Genomic DNA, 20,573 nt, shown 5'->3' on the forward strand with positions numbered 1-20,573 from the left:
CTTAAACCATACAAGAATTGTGTGCCAGAATTCTGGGGCATTTTTGCACACTGTGTAGCATCTATCTCAAAGAGTACCTGTCACCAAATAAAACTCTTAAAATGGTGTTCCATGTGTAATTAGCAGACACTTTCCCATTCACTTGCTTTTAACCCCTTAAGGAACTAGCCCTTTTTCACCTTAAGGACTCGGCCATTTTTTGCAATTCTGACCACTGTCACTTTAAACATTAATAACTCTGGAATGCTTTTAGTTATCATTCTGATTCCGAGACAGTTTTTTCATGAAATATTTTACTTTGACATAGTGGTAAATTTTTGTGGTAACTTGCATCCTTTCTTGGTGAAAAATCCCAAATTTGATGAAAATTTTTTCAATTTTGCATTTTTCTAATTTTGAAGCTCTCTGCTTGTAAGGAAAATGGATATTCAAAATACTTTTTTTTTTTTGTTCACATATACAATATGTCTACTTTATGTTTGCATCATAAAATTTATGAGTTTTTTCTTTTGGAAGACACCAGAGGGCTTCAAAGTTCAGCAGCAATTTTCTCATTTTTCTCAAAATTTTCAAAGTCACTATTCTTCAGTGACCAGTTCAGTTTAGAAGTGGATTTGAAGGGTCTTCATATTAGAAATACCCCACAAATGACCCCATTATAAAAACTGCACCCCCCAAAGTATTCAAAATGACATTCAGTCAGCATTTTAACCCTTTAGGTGTTTCACAGGAATAGCAGCAAAGGGAAGGAGAAAATTCACAATCTTAATTTTTTACACTCGCATGTTCTTGTAGACCCAATTATTTTTGCAAGGGGTAAAAAGGAGAAAATTTTTACTTGTATTTGAAACCCAATTTTTCTCGAGTAAGCACATACCTCATATGTCTATGTAAAGTGTGCGGCGGGCGCAGTAGATAGAGGGCTCAGAAGGGAAGGAGCGACAAATGGTTTTTGGGGGGCATGTCACCTTTAGAAAGCCCCTATGGTGCCAGAACAGCAAATAAAAAACCACATGGCATACCATTTTGGAAACTAGACCCCTTGGGGAACATAACAAGGAGTAAAGTGATCCTTAATACCCCACAGGTGATTCATGACTTTTGCATATGTAAAAAAAAAAATTTTTTTAACCTAAAATGCTTGGTTTCCCAAAAAATTAACATTTTTAAAAAGGGTAATAGCAGAAAATACCCCCCAAAATTTGAAGCCCAATTTCTCCCGATTCAGAAAAGACCCCATATGGGGTTGAAAAGTGCTCTGCTGGCGCATTACAGGTCTCAGAAGAGAAGGAGTCACATTTGGCTTTTTGAAAGCAAATTTTGTTCTGGGGGCGTGCCGCATTTAGGAAGCCCCTATGGTGCCAGAACAGCAAAAAAAAAAAACACATGGCATACTATTTTGGAAACTAGACCCCTCGAGGAACGTAACAAGGGGTAAAGTGAACCTTAATACCCCACAGGTGTTTCACGATTTATGCATGTGTAAAAAAAAATTTTTTTTTCCTAAAATGCTTGGTTTCCCAAAAGTTTTACATTTTTTTAAAAAGGGTAATAGCAGAAAATACCCCCCAAAATTTGAAGCCCAATTTCTCCCGATTCAGAAAACACCCCATATGGGGGTGAAAAGTGCTCTGCTGGCGCACTACAGGTCTCAAGAGAGAAGGAGTCACATTTGGCTTTTTGAAAGCAAATTTTGCTCTGGGGGCATGCCGCATTTAGGAAGCCCCTATGGTGCCAGGACAGCAAAAAAAAAACACATAGCATACCATTTTGGAAACTAGACCCCTCGGGGAACATAACAAGGGGTAAAGTGAACCTTAATACCCCACAGGTGTTTCACGGCTTTTGCTTATGTAAAAAAATTTTTTTACCTAAAATGCTTGTTTTCCCAAAAATTTGACATTTTTTAAAAGGGTAAAAGTAGAAAATACCCCCCAAAATTTGTAACACAATTTCTCACGAGTACGGCGATACCCCATATGTGACCCTAAACTGTTGCCTTGAAATACGACAGGGCTCCAAAGTGAGAGCCCCATGCGCATTTGAGGCCTAAATTAGGGACTTGCATAGGAGTGGACATAGGGGAATTCTACGCCAGTGATTCCCAAACAGGGTGCCTCCAGCTGTTGTATAACTCCCAGCATGCCTGGACAGTCAGTGGCTGTCTGGTAATACTGGGAGTAGTTGTTTTGCAACAGCTAGAGGCTCCGTTTTGGAAACAGTGGCGTACCAGACGTTTTTCATTTTTATTGGGGAGGGGAGGGGGGCTGTGTATATGTAGTGTTTTTTACTTTTTATTTTATTTTTTGTGTTAGTGCAGTGTAGTGTTTTTAGGGTACAGTCACACGGGCGGGGGTTCACAGTAGTTTCTCGCTGGCAGTTTGAGTTGCGGCAGAAAATTTGCTGCAGGTCAAACTTGCAGCCGGATACTTACTGTAAACCTCCGCCCATGTGAGTACATTCACATTGGGGGGGGGGAACAACCAGCTGTTTCAAAACTACAACTCCCAGCATGCGCTGACAGACTGTACATGCTGAGAGTTTTAGTTTTGCAACAGTTGTAGGCACACTGGTTATGTATCACTGAGTTTGTGACCTAACTCAGTGTTTCACAACCAGTGTGCCTCCAGCTGTTGCAAAACTACAGCTCCAAGCATGTACGGTCTATCAGTGCATGCTGGGAGTTGTAGTTTTGCAACAGCTGGAGGCACACTGGTTGTGAAACACTGAGTTAGGTAAAAAAAAAACTCTGAGTTTCACAACCAGTGTGCCTTCAGCTGTTGCAAAACTATAACTCTCAGCAGTCAGCGACAGCCAATGGGCATGCTGGTAGTTGTAGCTATGCAACTAGCAGATGCACCACTACAACTCCCAGCATGCACTTTGGCTGTTTGTGCAAGCTGGGAGTTGTAGTTATAAAACAGCTGAAGGTGCACTTTTCCATAGAAAAAATGTGCCTCCAGCTGTTGCAAAACTATAAGTCCCACCATGCCTATAAGGGAATGCTGGGAGTTGTGGTGGTCTGCCTCCTGCTGTTGCATAACTACAGCTCCCAGCATGCCCTTTTTGCATGCTGGAGCTGTTGCTAAGCAACAGCAGGAGGCTCTCACTCACCTCCTACTGCTGCTCCCACACACAGGTCAGTCCCTCGTCGCCGCCGCTCCTGGGGCCCCGATCCCAACAGGGACGCCAGGGATCTTGGTCCCCAGCTGCCAGGGTCCACTTCCTGCACCGCTCACGTCCTCTGGAAAAGGGGCGGAGCGGGTTGCGGGGCGGAGCGGGTTGCCCGTACGACGAATCAGGGTGATTGTGAGGTGGCACCAGTGCCACCTCACCTCTGCTGGCTATGGCTGTTCAGGGCTGTCAGAGACGGCCCCGAACACCCTGTAATTCCGGGTCACCGGGTCACTGGAGACCCGATTGACCCGGAATCTGCCGCAGATCGCTGGGCTGAATTGCCCAGCGATCTGGGGCCATCGCCGACATGGGGGGTCATCATGACCCCCTGGGCGATATGCCGCGAGGCCTGCTGAACTATTTCAGCAGGCATCCGGCTCCGGTCCCCAACGGCTAGCGGTGGGGACCGGATTTCCCACGGGTGTATGGATACGCCCTGCGTCCTGAGGAGGTTAAAATTATCAACATAAATACACTGCTCAAAAAAATAAAGGGAACACTAAGATAACACATCCTAGATCTGAATGAATGAACTAATCGTATGAAATACTTTCGTCTTTACATAATTGAATGTGCTGACAACAAAATCACACAAAAATGATCAATGGAAATCAAATTTATCAACCCATGGAGGTCTGCATATGGAGTCACACTCAAAATCAAAGTGGAAAACCGCACTACAGGCTGATCCAACTTTATGTAATGTCCTTAAAACAAGTCAAAATGAGGCTCAGTAGTATGTGTGGCCTCCACGTGCCCGTATGACCTCCCTACAATGCCTGGGCATGCTTCTGATGAGGTGGCGGATGGTCTCCTGAGGGATATCCTCCCAGACCTGGACTAAAGCATCCGCCAACTCCTGGACAGTCTGTGGTGCAATGTGGCGTTGGTGGATGGAGCGAGACCTGATGTCCCAGATGTGCTCAATCGGATTCAGCTCTGGGGAATGGGCGGGGCAGTCCATAGCATCAATGCCTTCCTCTTGCAGGAACTGCTGACACACTCCAGCCACATGAGGTCTAGCATTGTCTTGCATTAGGAGGAACCCAGGGCCAACCGCACCAGCATATGGTCTCACAAGGGGTCTGAGGATCTCATCTCGGTACCTAATGGCAGTCAGGCTACCTCTGGCAAGCACATGGAGGGCTGTGCGGCCCCCCCAAAGAAATGGCACCTCACACCATTACTGACTCACCGCCAAACCGGTCATGCTGGAGGATGTTGAAGGCAGCAATACGTTCTCCACAGCGTCTCCAGACTCGCGTCTGTCACATGTGCTCAGTGTGAACCTGCTTTCATCTGTGAAGAGCACGGGGTGCCAGTGGCGAATTTGCCAATCTTGGTTTTCTCTGACATATGCCAAACGTCCTGCACAGTGTTGGGCTGTAAGCACAACCCCCCACCTGTGGATGTCGGGCCGTCATACCACACTCATGGAGTCTGTTTCTGAATGTCTGTGGCCTGCACATTTGTGGCCTGCTGGAGGTCATCTTACAGGGCTCTGGCAGTGCTCTTCCTGCTCCTCCTTGCACAAAGGCGGAGGTAGCGGTCCTGCTGCTGGGTTGTTGCCCTCCTATGGCCTCCTCCACGTCTCCCGATGTACTGGCCTGTCTCCTGGTAGCGCCTCCATGCTCTGGACACTACACTGACAGACACAGCAAACCTTCTTTCCACAGCTCACATTGATGTGCCATCCTGGATGAGCTGCACTACCTGAGCCACTTGTGTGGGTTGTAGACTCCGTCTCATGTTACCACTACAGTGAAAGCACCGCCAGCATTCAAAAGTGACCAAAACCTCAGCCAGGAAGCATAGGAACTGAGAAGTGGTCTGTGGTTACCACCTGCAGAACCACTTCTTTATTGAGGGTGTCTTGCTAATTGCCTATAATTTCCACCTGTTGTCTGTTCCATTTGCACAACAGCATGTGAAATTGATTGTCAATCAGTGTTGCTTCCTGAGTGGACAGTGTGATTTCACAGAAGTGTCATTGACTTGGAGTTACATTGTGTTGTTTAAGTGTTCCCTTTATTTTATGTAATAGAAAAAACGGCCACTAGGTGGCCCTGTTCTGTTCCCTGCCACAATTAAAGGGGTACTCGGGTAGAAAACTTTTTTAAAGTCAACTGGTGCCAGAAAGTTAAAAAGATTTATAAATTACTTCTATTAAAAAATCTTAATCCTTCCAGTACTTATTAGCTGCTGAATACTACAGAGGAAATTATTTTCTTTTTGGAACACAGAGCTCTCTGCTGAATCACAAGCACAGTGCTCTCTGCTGACATCTCTGTCCATTTTAGGAACTATCCAGAGTAGGAGAAAATTCCCATAACAAACATACACTGCTCTGGACAGTTCCTAAAATGGACAGAGATGTCAGCAGAGAGCACTGTGCTCGTGATGTCAGCAGAAAGTATTGTGTTCCAAAAAGAAAAGAATTTCCTCTGTAGTATTCAGCAGCTAATAAGTGCTTGAAGGATTAATAATTTTTAATAGAAGTAATTTACAAATCTGAAACGCCCTTTAAAAAAACCAATTCAAGAGCATATTCGGCAGTCAACAGGTCCCCTCACTAGTGGTATGTCTAATGTGTCAAGACTTTTTTTCAGTCCATAATGGTGATGTCTCAAAATTGAAATTTTCTGCATTAGAAAAAATTATTCCAAACAAAAGAGGAGGTGACAATATACGGCACCTACATAACAGAGAAGCCATGTGGATTTATCTATTTAACAGCATTTATCCTTCTGGTTTGAATAACAGAACAGACCTTATCCTCCACTATTAAGTATTTGTTTGTAAATTCCTTTGTAAATTATAATTTTTCTATATTTTTGCTCCTTTTTGTTTTTTGCAAGCACCTTTTTTTATCATGTTTATTTTTATTGCACTCAGGACAATAAAGTTGGTTGTTTAGATGGGTTGGTCCTTGTTTCCCCTCCCCTTGTGGGAGGTGAACATTAGGCCTCCTCAGTATAAAAGAGTGTGTTGGAGAGACAACATGTTTGCCATGACTAAGGGCCAAACGGCCTGAAACGTGTCGGCGTCTAGAGGTGCTCCATCCTTGCACACATGCACTGTTGTCCTAGTGCTCATTTTTTCTTCTGCCTGTCTATGGACTTATAACCTGGATTTCAATAAAGGAATGATTTTACACAGTGCCGGCTCCACCTTCTCCTATGCTTTCTCCTTTGAGGCTGGCCGTGCACGTGTGGAACAGGTGAGCTGAATTCCCTTTATCTTCATTTAAATTTACAAATCCGTTTAACTTTCTGGCACCAGTTGATTTAAAAAAGAAAAAGTTTTCCACCAGAGTACCCCCTTAATACAGTGAGTTTGGTCTCCTCCTGGCCTGGCAGGAGTCCGAACTCAAAGTGCCTCTGCACTGAACTTGATTGTCAGCTGCACAAAGCCTCACTGAAACATGCATAGAGCCTCGCTGAAAGCTGCACAGAGCCTGAGGTCTTCTATTCATCACAGCACTGGAACCGTGTGAGGGCGGATGTGGTCCACCAGCAGGCTTCAGAGATGTCATGCCTGCTGGGAATCACCCACTTTCTTGCAGGGAAATTGCACTATGTGGGCAAGAATAAAGGTATGATACACAGCTTTTTAAAGCTCTGACATTTTTTTTAAGGGTGAGTAATGTTAGGGGTAGTAAGGGAACATAGCCTGAGGTAGTTTAGAAAAGTGTATTTGAGATAGGTACTTTTTAAAGAGGTATTCCAGGAAAAAAAATGTTGTATATCAACTGGCTACAGAACGTTAAATAGATTTGTAAATTGCTTCTATAAAAAAAATCATAATCCTTCCAATAATTATCAGCTGCTGAAGTTGAGTTGTTCTTTTATGTCTGGCAACAGTGCTCTCTGCTGACATCTCTGCTTGTCTCGGGACCTGCACAGAGTAGAAGAGGTTTGCTATGGGGATTTGCTTCTGCTCTGGACAGTTCCCGAGACAATCAGTGAGCACTTAGACAGAAATGAACAACTCAAATTCAGCAGCTCATAAGTATTGAAAGGATTAAGATTTTTTAATAGAAGTAATTTACAAATCTGTTTAACTTTTTGGAGCCAGTTGATATATGTAGAAAAAAGTTTTTTCCTGGATAACCCCTTTAAACAAAGCCCCAGTAGATAATATAAGAAAATGGCAGTCTGAGCTATTGGAGCATTTAAAACTGTATAATCTTTGCCTACACAATCCAAAATGTAGAAAGTTTTCGTACATCTGGGCCATTGTATGACAATGCCTTATATAAGGGAGATGCATATGTTTTTAATATGTTTCATAGCAACACCCATAAATGACATGACAGTTGAGGGTAAGTGACTAAAGACACTAATCATCTTATTGGATTTAATTTATCTTATTTATTCTAAATGCCATAACTAGCATTTTGGGTATCAATCCAGTATCACTAAGAATACTCTTCAATCACAGAAAGGGCAACCACATATTTAACCCCTTAAGGAGTCAGCCCATTTTGGCCTTAAAGGGGTACTCCGGTGGTCAATGTGTTCTTCCGTTTTTGACTTACCCTATTTGTTTTGTTTCATTTCTATTCTTGTAGTTTAGGCGACTCTATTTCCGTTCTTTGTTGTCTTTTTATCCCCCACTTTGTTTTCCTATCTTTGCTTCTATTTCCTGTTTCTTACTGTGCTGAAAACTACAAATCCCAGCATGCCACATGCCTTGCTGGTTTGGGGAGGCTCCTTTTTTTGGTTTGTTTGTTTGTTCCGCCCTTTCCCCAACCTACTATTTTCCCGGGCCGGCCCCCTTATACACAGCACACTAATATAATCAGCCTTGGTTGGGATACACTGTCATACACACATAAAAGGGACTACAACTCCCAGCATGTGTCATTCATGAGTTTTCAGTCTGTGGTATAACACCAGCATGCTGCCTCTGTAGTCTCCTGGGGGTTGTAGTTCACCACACGTCTGTAGGGCATACACCAGTGTTTCCCAACCAGGGTGCCTCCAGGTGTTGCAAAACTACTACTACCAGCATGCCCGGACAGCCAAAAGCTGTCTGGGCATGCTGGGAGTTGTAGTTTTGATACAGCTGAAGACACCCTGGTTGGGAAACAATGCACTTTGTTTGTAATATACTGAATAGGCTAGGACAGTGTTTCCCAATCAGTGTGCCTCCAGCTGTTGCAAAACTACAACTCCCAGCATGCTCAAAGGCTGTCAGGGAATGCTGGGAGTTGTAGTTCTACAACAGCTGGAGGCACACTGGTTTGGAAACACTGGTGTAGCATGATGTGTATGCTGAATAGGCTAGGACAGTGTTTCCCAACCAGTGTGCCTCCAGCTGTTGCAAAACTACAACTCCCAGCATGCCCAAAGTCTGTCCAGGCATGCTGGGAGTTGTAGTTTTGATACAGTTGGAGGCACACTGGTTTTTAAACACTAGCATACACACACATAACAGGGACTTCAACTCCCAGCATGTGACATTCAGGAGTCCCCCCCCCCTTCACATATAGAAATCATCCCCAGTCCGAGATGTATTCCCCTGCAGTCTATACATCCCCAGCCCCTGCACCTTGTTATCCCTTCACATACATCTTCTTTCAGTGCAGACCTGCGTCCTCACAAGACAGAGCAGGGGGAGGGGAGATGAGGAGCTGTGTAGGAGCTTCTTGCTCTCATGCACACCTGTGACCACCTGGAGGGGGAGATGAGGGGGCGTGGCCTATCTCTGTCATGCAGTTTTGAAAGAACAGAAAAAAAAAAAAAACATGACATGTTGTCCACAGCCTAATCCTAACCTGTGGACAACAGTCAAGAGATCCAACACAGAAAGACAGAACTTCTTGGCCAACAAACAGGTAAGAAAAAAAAGACACATGCTACACAAACATATAATACATGTCAATTGCAAAAAACATGAACATTAAAAGAAGATGCAATATAGCCAAAATTCTTAACCACCGGAGTACCCCTTTAAGGACTCAGACAATTTTATTTTAATGTTTTCGTTTTTTCCTCCTCGCCTTAAAAAAATCATAGCTCTTTTATATTTTCATCTACAGACTAGTATGAGGGCTTGTTTTTTGTGCGACCAGTTGTCCTTTGTAATGACATCACTCACTTTACCATAAAATGTATGGCGCAACCAAAAAAATACTATTTATGTGGGAAAATATAAAAGAAAACCGCAATTTAGCAAATTTTGGAAGGTTTAGTTTTCATGCCGTACAATTTACGGTAAAAAGGGCATGTTCTTTATTCCTTGGGTCAATACGATTAAAATGATACCCATTATTACATACTTTTCTATTACTGTTGGGTTTGAAAAAAATCGCAAACTTTTTAACCAAATTAGTACGTTTAAAAGCCTTCTATTTTGAAGACCTATGAGGGCTCATTTTTTGCGCCGTGATCTGTACTTTTTATTGATACCATATTTGCATACATAAAACTTTTAATACATTTTTTTATCAATTTTTTGGGGAATAAAATGTTATAAAAAAAAGCATCAATTTTGGACTTTTTTTTTTTACTTTCATGCCGTCCCCCATACGGTATCATTAACATAAAATTTTTATAGTTCGGATATTTACGCATGTGGCGATACCAAATATGTTTATAAAACATTTTTTTTTTACACTTTTTGAGAGTGAAATGGGGAAAATTGGACAATTTACATCTTTACTGGGGAGGGGATTTTTCACATTTTTTAAACTTCTTTAAAACTTTTTTTACTTTTATTTTTACACTTTAATAGTCCCCATAGGGGACTATTTATAGCAATCTTTCGATTGCTAATACTGTTCAGTGCTGTGCATAGGGCATAGCACTGATCAGTGTTATCGGTCATCTTCTGCTTTGGTCTGCTCAATCTTAGACCTGTGGAAGGCAGCGGAGGCAGGTGAGGGGACCTCCGTCTGCCATTCTGGATGACCGGATCGCCCCAGCAGCGCTGTGGGAGATCCGATCATCCATTTTAGTGACCGCAGCACTGCAGATACCGTGATCTGTATTGATCACGGCATCTGAGGGGTTAATGGCGGACATCAGCGCGATTGCGGATGTCAGCCATTACCGGCGGGTCCATGGCCGCTATCAGCAGCCGGGACCTGCCACGCATGACCCGAGCATCGCTCCGATACTCGCGGTAATGTATAAGACGTAAATGTATGTCCTGGTGCTTAAGTACCACCTCACCAGGATGTACATCCTGCATCATTAAGGGTTAAATATAAGTAAATATAAAGTAAATATATAAGACACTTTGTAATATAGCTTATTAGTCAAAAATGCTTCCTTTTCCTGTTATCAAGCTTTTTCCCTTTCCCCCACTCCTGTGAGACTGTATTCCACTCTGAAAATCAGGTCAACTTTGTCCTGTGCTTGCAAGACAAGTCAGTACAAGTCTATGGAGGGGGATGGAGCTCTGCCTACCAGCTCTGGGGGGAAAAATTACACATATACAACTACATGCAGCAAAATTAGTATGTTTAAAATTGGCATCTTCTGACCCCATAACTTTTTTATTTTTCCCATATATGGGGATATATGAGCGCAAAATTTTTGTGCCATTGTCTGTAGTTTTTATTGGTACCATTTTTTTTTTCCTATGGGACTTTTTGATGGGTTGAAATTTTTTTTTAAGGCATACAAAATGACCAAAAATATGCAATTTTGGACTTTGATTTTTTTTTATGTATACACCATTGACCGTGTGGTTTAATTAACATTATATTTTTATTGTTTGGACATTTACACATGTGGCAATACCACATATGTTTATGTTAACTTTTGTTTACATTTTTTTTTATGGGAAAAGGGGGGTGATTCTAACTTTTATTAGGGAAGGGGTTAAATCCCATGCATGAACTTTTTATTACTTTTTTTTAAGGCAATTTTTTAGTCCCCATAGTGGACTATTACATGCAATCTACATGCAATGTATACACTGTTCAATGCTATACCATAGCATAGCATAGATCAGTGTTATCGGCGCTCTGCTGATCCAGCCTATTTCATCGCGGCGGTCCTGAACAGCCGGACTGAGCTGCCTGGAACGGTTTTAATTTCATGTTAGACGCATAATCAACTTTGATCGTCACGTCTAAGAGGTTAATTTCAATGGGATCAGTTCTAGCAATCCACCACTACGAGCAAGCACAGCTGGAGGCACAATGTAGGGTCCATCGTTGGTGGATAAGTCTGTGTTTCCACTTTTTCTTTTTTTTTTGGGAAAACTGCCACTGCAGTTCTTGAGCCAAAACAAAAAGTGGCTTCAAAGAATGAGGAGTATAAAGGAAGAATTTCTACTTCTTCTTTTTACCTCATCCACTTATGTCTTTGGCTCAAAAACTGCAGAGTTAATTCCCCCCCCCCCCCCCCCCCAAAAAAAAACTACCAAGTGAAAATCAAGCCTGATGGTGCGTTCATACGCTATTACTAGCAGCAGGTTTCCCGCTACGGGAATCCTGTTGCGAGTTACACTACCATTGATTTAAATGGATCCACAGACAGTCCACAATAGTGTCAGATTTGAGGACTGTCTGTGGACCCATTCAAATGAATGGTAGCGTAACTCGCAGCGGGAAACCCGCTTCTAGTTACTAGCGTGTGAACGGCTAGGCTAGGCTAGGTTTCTACACAGGTTTTTTTTCGGGTGAATTTTAGTAAAATTGCTATTGTAGTTTATGTTCCTTTTTGTATTCAAAAGGAATGGGAAATATAAAGGAAGGACTTGCACTTTTCCTTCCTACTGGATCCACTTCTGACTTTACCTCAAAAACTACAGTGGCAGTTTTACAAAAAAAAAACACCCGAAAAAACCTGTGTGGAAACCTAGCTTTAAACTGTCTTAAACACATTTAAAACAGAAACGAATGCAAATAACATGCCAATCTTATGTATTTTGAATCAAGCCTTCACATAGAACCATTATTTCTGGCGGCAAGACAAGCTTTTTTAGAATAATTTATATATATATATATATATATATATATATATATAATTTGTACTCAAGATTTTCAGTGCTTAGTATAAAACATAGATCTATGGGGGTGGGGGCAGCAGATAAGATGATCATATATCATTTGGTTTCTGTTTTAGCCAATGCAATAACCATATCAAGTAGGGATGTAAGAAAAAATCGATTCTCGCGATAATCGCGATTTTTCATTTGCCGATACAGAATCGATTCAAAATATTTTTGAATCGATTCTTTTAGGGATGTGAAATTTTTATCTGCGGACGCCCGTATCTTACCTGCCAACGAGCCCGCGGAGCTCCGGTACAGGTGTTCGGTCCCCGGGCTGTATTCTTCTTACTTCCTGTTAGTCCGGCACGTCACATGGAGCTTCAGCCTATCACCAGCCGCAGCGATGTCCCGCCTCCGCTGGTGATAGGCTGAAGCTCCATGTGATGTGCCGGACTAACAGGAAGTAAGAAGAATACAGCCCGGGGACCGAACACCTGTACCGGAGTGTACCGGAGCTCCGGGGGCTCGTTGGCAGGTAAGATAAAGTGCGTTTTATTTTATTTTGCAGCCCGGACGGGATAACATGAGAAAAGTGAGCACCGGAGTACTAGATCGCCGCTGTCAAAGCTGACAGCGGCGTCTATTGGGATCTATGAATGCTCCCAGGTGGGCGATCTATCGCGATATATCGCGATGTATCGTCACCTAGACGGTATCGCGATATATCGGGATATATCGAATCGCCACACTGGTATCGCGATTCGAATCGAATCGCCAAATTCTTGGCGATTCACACCCCTAATATCAAGCTATTATGACCATCTGGTATCCATAAATTGCCCATCAAGCCAGTCCAACATATAAGAAGAGCTGGTGAAAAATTTCTGCAAATTACTTTAAAGGGTACCTCTGATCAAATAAACTTTTGATATATATTTTAGATTAATGAATGTTGAATAACTTTCCAATAGCATGTTAATGAAAAATATGCTTCTTTCTATTGTATTTTTCCCGATCAGTCCCGTCAGCAAGCATTTCTGACTCATGCTGGAGTCCTAAACACTCAGAGCTGCCAGCCTGCTTTGTTCACAGCCAAACAGGCTGTGAACAAAGCAGGCCGGCAGCTCTGAGTGTTCTCCTTTGTGAACAAAGCAGACTGGCAGCTCGTAGTGTTTAGGACTCCAGCATGAGTCTGAAATGCTTGCTGCCAGGACTGGTAGGGAGACCCCTAGTGGTCATTTCTTCAAAGTGGAAAATTAAATAGAAAGAAGCATATTTTTTAATAACATGCAATTGTAAAGTTATTCTGCATACATTAATCTATAATATATCAAAAGTTTTTTTGATGAGAGGTACCCTTTAAGAAATTACCAATTAGAAAAACAATGTTTCAGGTAAAGGCTACAATCAGGGCTGGTTTTAGACTTAATGTGTCCCTGGAAAAAATTTAAAGCTGGGCCCTAAAAGCCGAACAAGTCAGTCACATTTAGTTAATTCAGGATGTAGCATGCTAAGAGTGTTGGAAGTTTATTTACCTCTTAAGGACGCAGGGCATACCTGTATGCCCTGTGCCTGCTCCCCTGCTATGACGTGGGCTCACGGGCTAACCCCGCATCATAGCTGGCTTCAATTTTTTTTCCCACAAATAATTTTTTCGGTTTCATCATAGATTTTGTGGTGAAATGACTGATGTCATTACAAAGCAAAATTGGTAGAGCATAAAACAAGCCCTCATACGGGTCTGTAGGTGGAAAACTGAAAGCGTTTTGGTTTTTAAAAGTGAGGAGGAAAAAAACGAAAGAAAAAAGCCTGAAAGGGTTAAAAGATCAGGAGCACGAGCCACAAAGCGTATGTCCCTGTAGACACAGAATATTTGCCAGACACACATAATACCGCTGTATAGTTCCTAAATATAATCCATAGACAAATATTCTCACATACAGTAACATATAGTGGTAGATACCCGCTATACTCTAGCACCCTGCAGACCGAATGAGGCCGGGTTCACATATATCAGGTGTGCACTGTATGGAAACTGATGCTAGAACTGATCCTGTTCATTTGAAGGGGACAGTTCACAATCATTCAGCATCTTCATTTTGACGCCGGATGGTTGGACACAGCGGAGAGAGAAGTTTGGATTACACCCACCGAAATACACTACTGTGTGTGTGTATATGATAGGAAAGAAGAAAAGATATATATATATATATTTCCCAACCAGAGTGTATCCAGCTGTTGCAAAACAACATCTCTCAGCATGCTGGGATTTGTAGTATTACAACAGCTGGAGGCACCCTGGTTGCAAAACATTGATATATACACATACATGCATAAATCAGTGTTTCCCAATCAGGAAATATATTGAAAAACTACAAATCAAAGCATTCCCGAACAGCCTATACAGCTGGTGGCACCCTGGTTTGGAAATACTGATAATGATACATACCGTATTTTTCGCCGTATAAGACGCATTTTTTCTTCCCCAAAACTGGGGGGAAAAAGTCGATGCGTCTTATACGGCGAATACACACCTATCGCAGCGGTCCCTGCGGCCATCAACGGCCAGGACCCGCGGCTAATACAGGACATCACCGATCGCGGTGATGCCCTGTATTAACCCTTCAGATGCGGCGATAAAAGCTGACCGCCGCGCCTGAAGGGAAAGTGAAACTAACCCAGCTGTTCAGTCGGGCTGTTCGGGACCGCTGCGATTTCACCGCCGCGGTCCCGAACAGCCCGACTGAATAGCCGGGTAAGTGCTTACAGGACACCGGGAGGGACCTTACCTGCCTCCTCGGTGTCTTCTCCGTTCAGGGATCCCCTGTATTGCCAGCGCTCTCCTTCCTCATCATCACGTCTCAAGGATACCCGGCCGGCAGCAGAGACGTTCCGGAGCGACGGTGACAGCGATGGAGCGACATCCAGGGCAGCGGTGACGGGTCCGGAGCGGCGGGGACACGGCGACAGCGATGGAGCGACATCCAGGGCAGCGGTGACGGGTCCGGAGCGGCGGGGACACGTGAGTATTACCTCCTATGCAGTGGTCTTCAATCTGCGGACCTCCAGATGTTGCAAAACTACAACTCCCAGCATGCCCGGACAGCCAACGGCTGTCCGGGCATGCTGGGAGTTGTAGTTTTGCAACATCTGGAGGTCCGCAGGTTGAAGACCACTATTGGGTTCAAAATCGTAATTTTTTTTTTAGATTTTGCACCTATAAATTGGGTGCGTCTTATACGCCGGTGCGTCCTATAGGACGAAAAATACGGTGTGTATATATATATATATATATATATATATATATATATATATATATATCTCAAATGTTAGCGCCATGAGATTTTGCCACTGCTGCAATATTTGCTGCACTAGGGTTGAGCCTAAGGTAGGCCTAGTGACAGATAGTGACAGACGCACCACTGTGAATCACATATATTAAAATAATATATATACATATACACCATATACACACACATGCAGGCATACAACACATACATACTCATTCACACATATATCATACATGTATATATCCATACCTGCATTACACACACATACAGCCTACTATACACAAATACATGTAACAGATAAACTGTTTACATCACACATGTACATCTACTTACTTTTATTGAAAGCTGGCTGGGTGCATTAAATACTTTAGGAGCTGCTAGCTATTCATGCCTCCTGGGGCCTGCAGAATATCGTCCTCACCGTCGGCCGACAGGCAGCTAAACTGTGCGACAGCAGCAGGAGGAGGAGGAGGAGACGAGGCGGGGGAGGGGTGTTAGAGGAGCCTCTCCCTGCCAGCACTATGTGAACCATTTCTGCGGCAAGGCTCAATCCTTGATGCTGCTGGCAGCAGGGCTACACTGCTTCCCCCAGCTGTAGAGACTCTAGCCCCCTGGAGGATGGCGGCCCTGGGCAGTTGCCCAGTTTGCCATTCCCTAATGCCGGCCTTGGCTACAATGGCTGCCAATGGGGAATTCTTTGATAAAAGAATTAGATTGAAGCTCTAAATAAAATTCTTCTTTTAGCAGACATTTTTAGCATTGTCATTGTCATAATCATATTTCATCATTTTTTTAATATTTAATATGAGGTCAATTTAATGATAGTATTGATAACATTTCATACTTTTGATCTATACCATATGTCACTTCATGATGGACCTTTAGATTTCGTTATGACCTTTGCAATTTTGTTAAATTAGGAGAGAGTTATAGAAACAGATACATGAGAAAAGTAGTGTTGTTTCTTCTTTCATTTCCCGAAAGGCCTTTGAAAATTTTGAGCCGGGATTTCAATTTTTTGGAAGAAATTAAATAGGTTTCCTGCTAGTAAATAGTTCATTTTGGCACAAACGGCCATGTTATACATACTCTCTATGCACCAGGATGGGATTAAACCCTTTTTTTCCCGAGATTTACTTTTATTAGCTTTATACTTTAGGCACACTGTTCATTTACATAAATTCCTTCCAAACAATTGGCTTGACATCTGTGACAATGACATGAAGGTATCCATTGGCCGTGCTGAATGTAAAAGTCACAGCCCTCTTCACGCAGAGTACATTGAATAGATCTTCACCGATCCATCCAGTAACAAAATATTTCTGGAAATAAATATTAGCGAACCCTATAGATTGTATCAGATATTTATAGAAACCTTCTGAATGGCCATCAGCATATTTTCCTTACGAGTAAATCAATTGTCTAATTAAAATAGAGAATTATATGCCAGAAAATTAATTTATTCCTCAGATTGCACTTTCTATTCTACAGAGATGATGAAGCAGCAGATATTTATGAAGCTTTACCTGAGCAGTTTTTTTGCTATCATCTCATTGTAATACAATTAATCGCACCCCCCGCCCCCATATGCTACAGACACGGCAGAAACACTAGGATGATAATAAACTTGATTCTATCATTTCTTTCCAGAAGAAAGTAGCCCATTGTATGAAGCTCTATATGTTTTATGTTATGTATAGAATATTTTAGGCTCAGCCCCTGCAGTGACAGGCTACAAATTAATGTCAATGTTTCAGTGCCCAAAGGCAAGAGAGAAATTCCTTGCCCACAGTCATGTACAGTATGTCTAGCATAAAATTTCCAACCTGACTCTTTCCTTCGAAGTTACTGTCACTTACTAGCGAGAGTACTGAACTCACCATGAAGCACAGGTTCCAAAGAGCCTTTTGGTTTCAACAAGGTAAAAATAAAAAAAGATCTTTATATATTAAGGATTCAAAGGCAAGAGCCATCGACAAATTTGGCCACATTATACTGGACTTTGAGACAAGTCATGTTGATTGCCATAATGTACTCGGAATTCTGAAGTCACATTTCTGTCGCAGAACGTAATATAGGAACTATTACGATCACCAAAAGGGGTCCCTGGTGTTCAACCAAAAGGGAGGCTCTCCGTTTATGCAGAAGGATCCCCAGTCTACAGAATAAGCATGAATTGAAGACGGTATCATTGCGACAGAAGTAAGAAAGTCAGGGTTTGAGCTAAGAGTCAGACATTTCTACTCCCAACCATCATTACAATTTCTTCCAGCCAACTCTTTTCTGCAGAATATGTCAGAAAACATTTAAAATAATCCCTCCATCTCTAGTCCTCCAAACGGTAATAATGTCCTCTTGGTGTTTTTAACAGTAAAAGTGGGTATGATTATAGGTCACCATTAAAATAATACCCCACAGATGGGTATTCTTTCAAATAGGCACTGTCAATAAAAAAACAAAACCTTTTGATATTTTGGGGTCTAATTGTTTAGGCCCTAAATCGATCACGAGAACAGAGTCAGGAATAGTACGTGCTTAGCGCATTCTCTCCCGACTCTGTGTCAGGTGACCTGGATGACTTACCAGGTCAGTGGGAAGGGGAGCATACAGCTGCCTTCTCCGCTCCCTCTCGCGATCTGTACACTCAAACTCCCAACTGATCCAAAAAAGAATATGTATATGACATGTCCCTAGGAGCCTATTACATGACTCAAGTATCTTGCAGCCATTTACATTCATCATTACAGGCCCCACATCCCCTATAACATGGGGAAATGTGTGGTTGACAATTGACATCAGCCCATCGCTGCGTCCATTACATAGCAGGCAATGTTGGATTGTTTGGACCATTTTTAACTTCAAAACTTTAGTTCCCTTCTATTGATCTAGAGGAAGATAAGAAACCAATAAGACACAATCCAATCTGTTTTAAAAAGGCTCAGACTTCTGCATTCAGTTACGTACATTGCCCATTGGCTTACATTGTTAAAAAGGCTTCTACCATGTGGTTTTCCTTTTTTTTTGTATTGAAAAGTGCCGCAGCTTAAAGGGGTATTCCAAGATTTTTTTTATTTGACTATGCTACATAAGCTGTAAAGTTAGTGTAGTTCATAATATAGTGTCTATACCTGTGTGTGACTGTTTTTTCCCAATTCTTATGTGATTTTCACCCCAATATTTATTTTTACCAGCATACAAAATGACCGTTGTCTCAAATTTTTCCCAGCTTGCAATGCGGCCGAGACTTGACTCACTAGTCAGCTGGTGACAGGGAGCCTGTCTGCTTCAATGGGTGGAGGGATCGCTTGGTGGGAGAGAGATCAATCTGCAACTAATGCAACAGCTGTAGGCACCCTGATTGAAAACCACAGGTCTTTTGAATGGATGCAGCTCATTTATGTTTCAATGGGTGGGGGGCTCATGTGTGGGAGGGAGGAAAAGGGAATTATGGGATCTGTAGGCAAAAGAAGAAAAGTCAAACAGGAAATACCAGTTCACAAAAAGCTAGCCACAGTGTTATGGTAATCTCACAACATAGCCATTTAGCCCCAAGACAAGAGCAGATCCTTCCTAAAATGTCCATTACTGTCTGCCGGGTATGTACTAAAATCACCTTATGGTGGATAACCCCTTTAATCTTTTACATATAGAAAAAAAAGTTTACTGCCATATATCACCCAAACACATATTGGGTGTACTACTGAAGCCCATTGCCCACTATGGACACATTCAAGGAATTCTTTTGGAGTATTTCTATACATCAATGCTGAACATAGTGCAAAAACGAGATGTGAACTGAACCTTAAAATTAGGTTATTTAATTTTATTTGTATATTTGTTATAGTCATAGTTTTTACCTAATGACCATGAGACTAGACATGCCCATAGCAAAACATATCTTGTGCCGTGACTGACAAAACGGCCTGATGACTAACAACACAAAGTATATGCAATCCTCCTCAGCCTCTGACTTGCTTTTGCAATACCCCTTACTTCCTTAAATTCTGACAGTAAATGTTCCGTCTGTACATTTGCCTTATTAGGAATGCCATTTTTGTCCAAGATAAGTTCACCACTTTCTGCCGCAGCTATGGATTCTGGGTAGTTGTATGCAAATGAAGGCAAAAAGGTCTCATTTATATGTCATGGTTCAATGAAACATTGTCTTCTTATGCAGATTGCTATGTTTGATAGACCATAATCGGAAAAAGTCTCAGCAAACCCTTTTAATACAAACATAATTACCAAACACTTTTTTGTGTCTAGCTTCTGTATTTGGCTCACAAATCCCTCTTTTCTGCTGCTCACTTATTCTGACATCCACTGCTCTGAAAGGGGCATGTCCCAGGGAAGCCTCTGAGCCAGCCCTCACTCACTATGCATTCACTTCCTCCCTTAGTCTGCTGTGCTGGGTCTCTTTATCCAATCACTGCAGGCTGCTCTTTAACTCTCTCCTCTCTGTTTTAGACAGGAGTCAGATAGGATAGGAGTGAGAACAGTGGAGTGCTAGTCCACCCTCACTTCATGGACTTTGTCCCAGCCTGCTCTTTAGCTTGGACAAAGATGATGCTGCAGCCGTACCGAATTATGTTCAGGATGTTATTGGGACTACTTGTGGTCTTTTTTGCAAGCCATATTTTGTTTTTTATTAAAAAAGTGATAATTTTTATGAGGTAGATCAGAAAGGTTTATGCTTTGCAAGATGTACAACATATAATAAGTGTTTGATACTGACAGGGCCCATTTAAGCAATTCATGCACAAGGGCCTTTTGCTTCCTTTGCATAAAGATTGTAACACCCACGGTTAGAAGACAGGAACACTGAAGGTAGTGGATCCGCTGGTCCCGTGTGGCAGATGACGCAGGCCGTACCAGGGAGCGGAGTGTAAGGTGCCACTGGTTTTCACCAGAGCCTGCCGCAAAGCGGGATGGTCTTGCTGCTGCAGGTGGCACCTAGGTCGCTACCCCTGGCACGACTCGACCACGCAGGCGGCTGAGGAGATTCCAGGCACAGTAGGGATACAGCAACTCGTAGTCAGGATAGCAGAAGGTCAGGACCGGCAGCACAGGAGCGTAGTCAGGAACGTAGCAGGAGGTCAGTAGGCAGGCGGCACAGGAGGTCACAGAACAAGGGGTCAGAAACACGGCAAG

The sequence above is a fragment of the Hyla sarda genome, chromosome 5 (assembly GCF_029499605.1).
Source record: "Hyla sarda isolate aHylSar1 chromosome 5, aHylSar1.hap1, whole genome shotgun sequence".
In the NCBI taxonomy this organism is placed as follows: Eukaryota; Metazoa; Chordata; class Amphibia; order Anura; family Hylidae; genus Hyla; species Hyla sarda.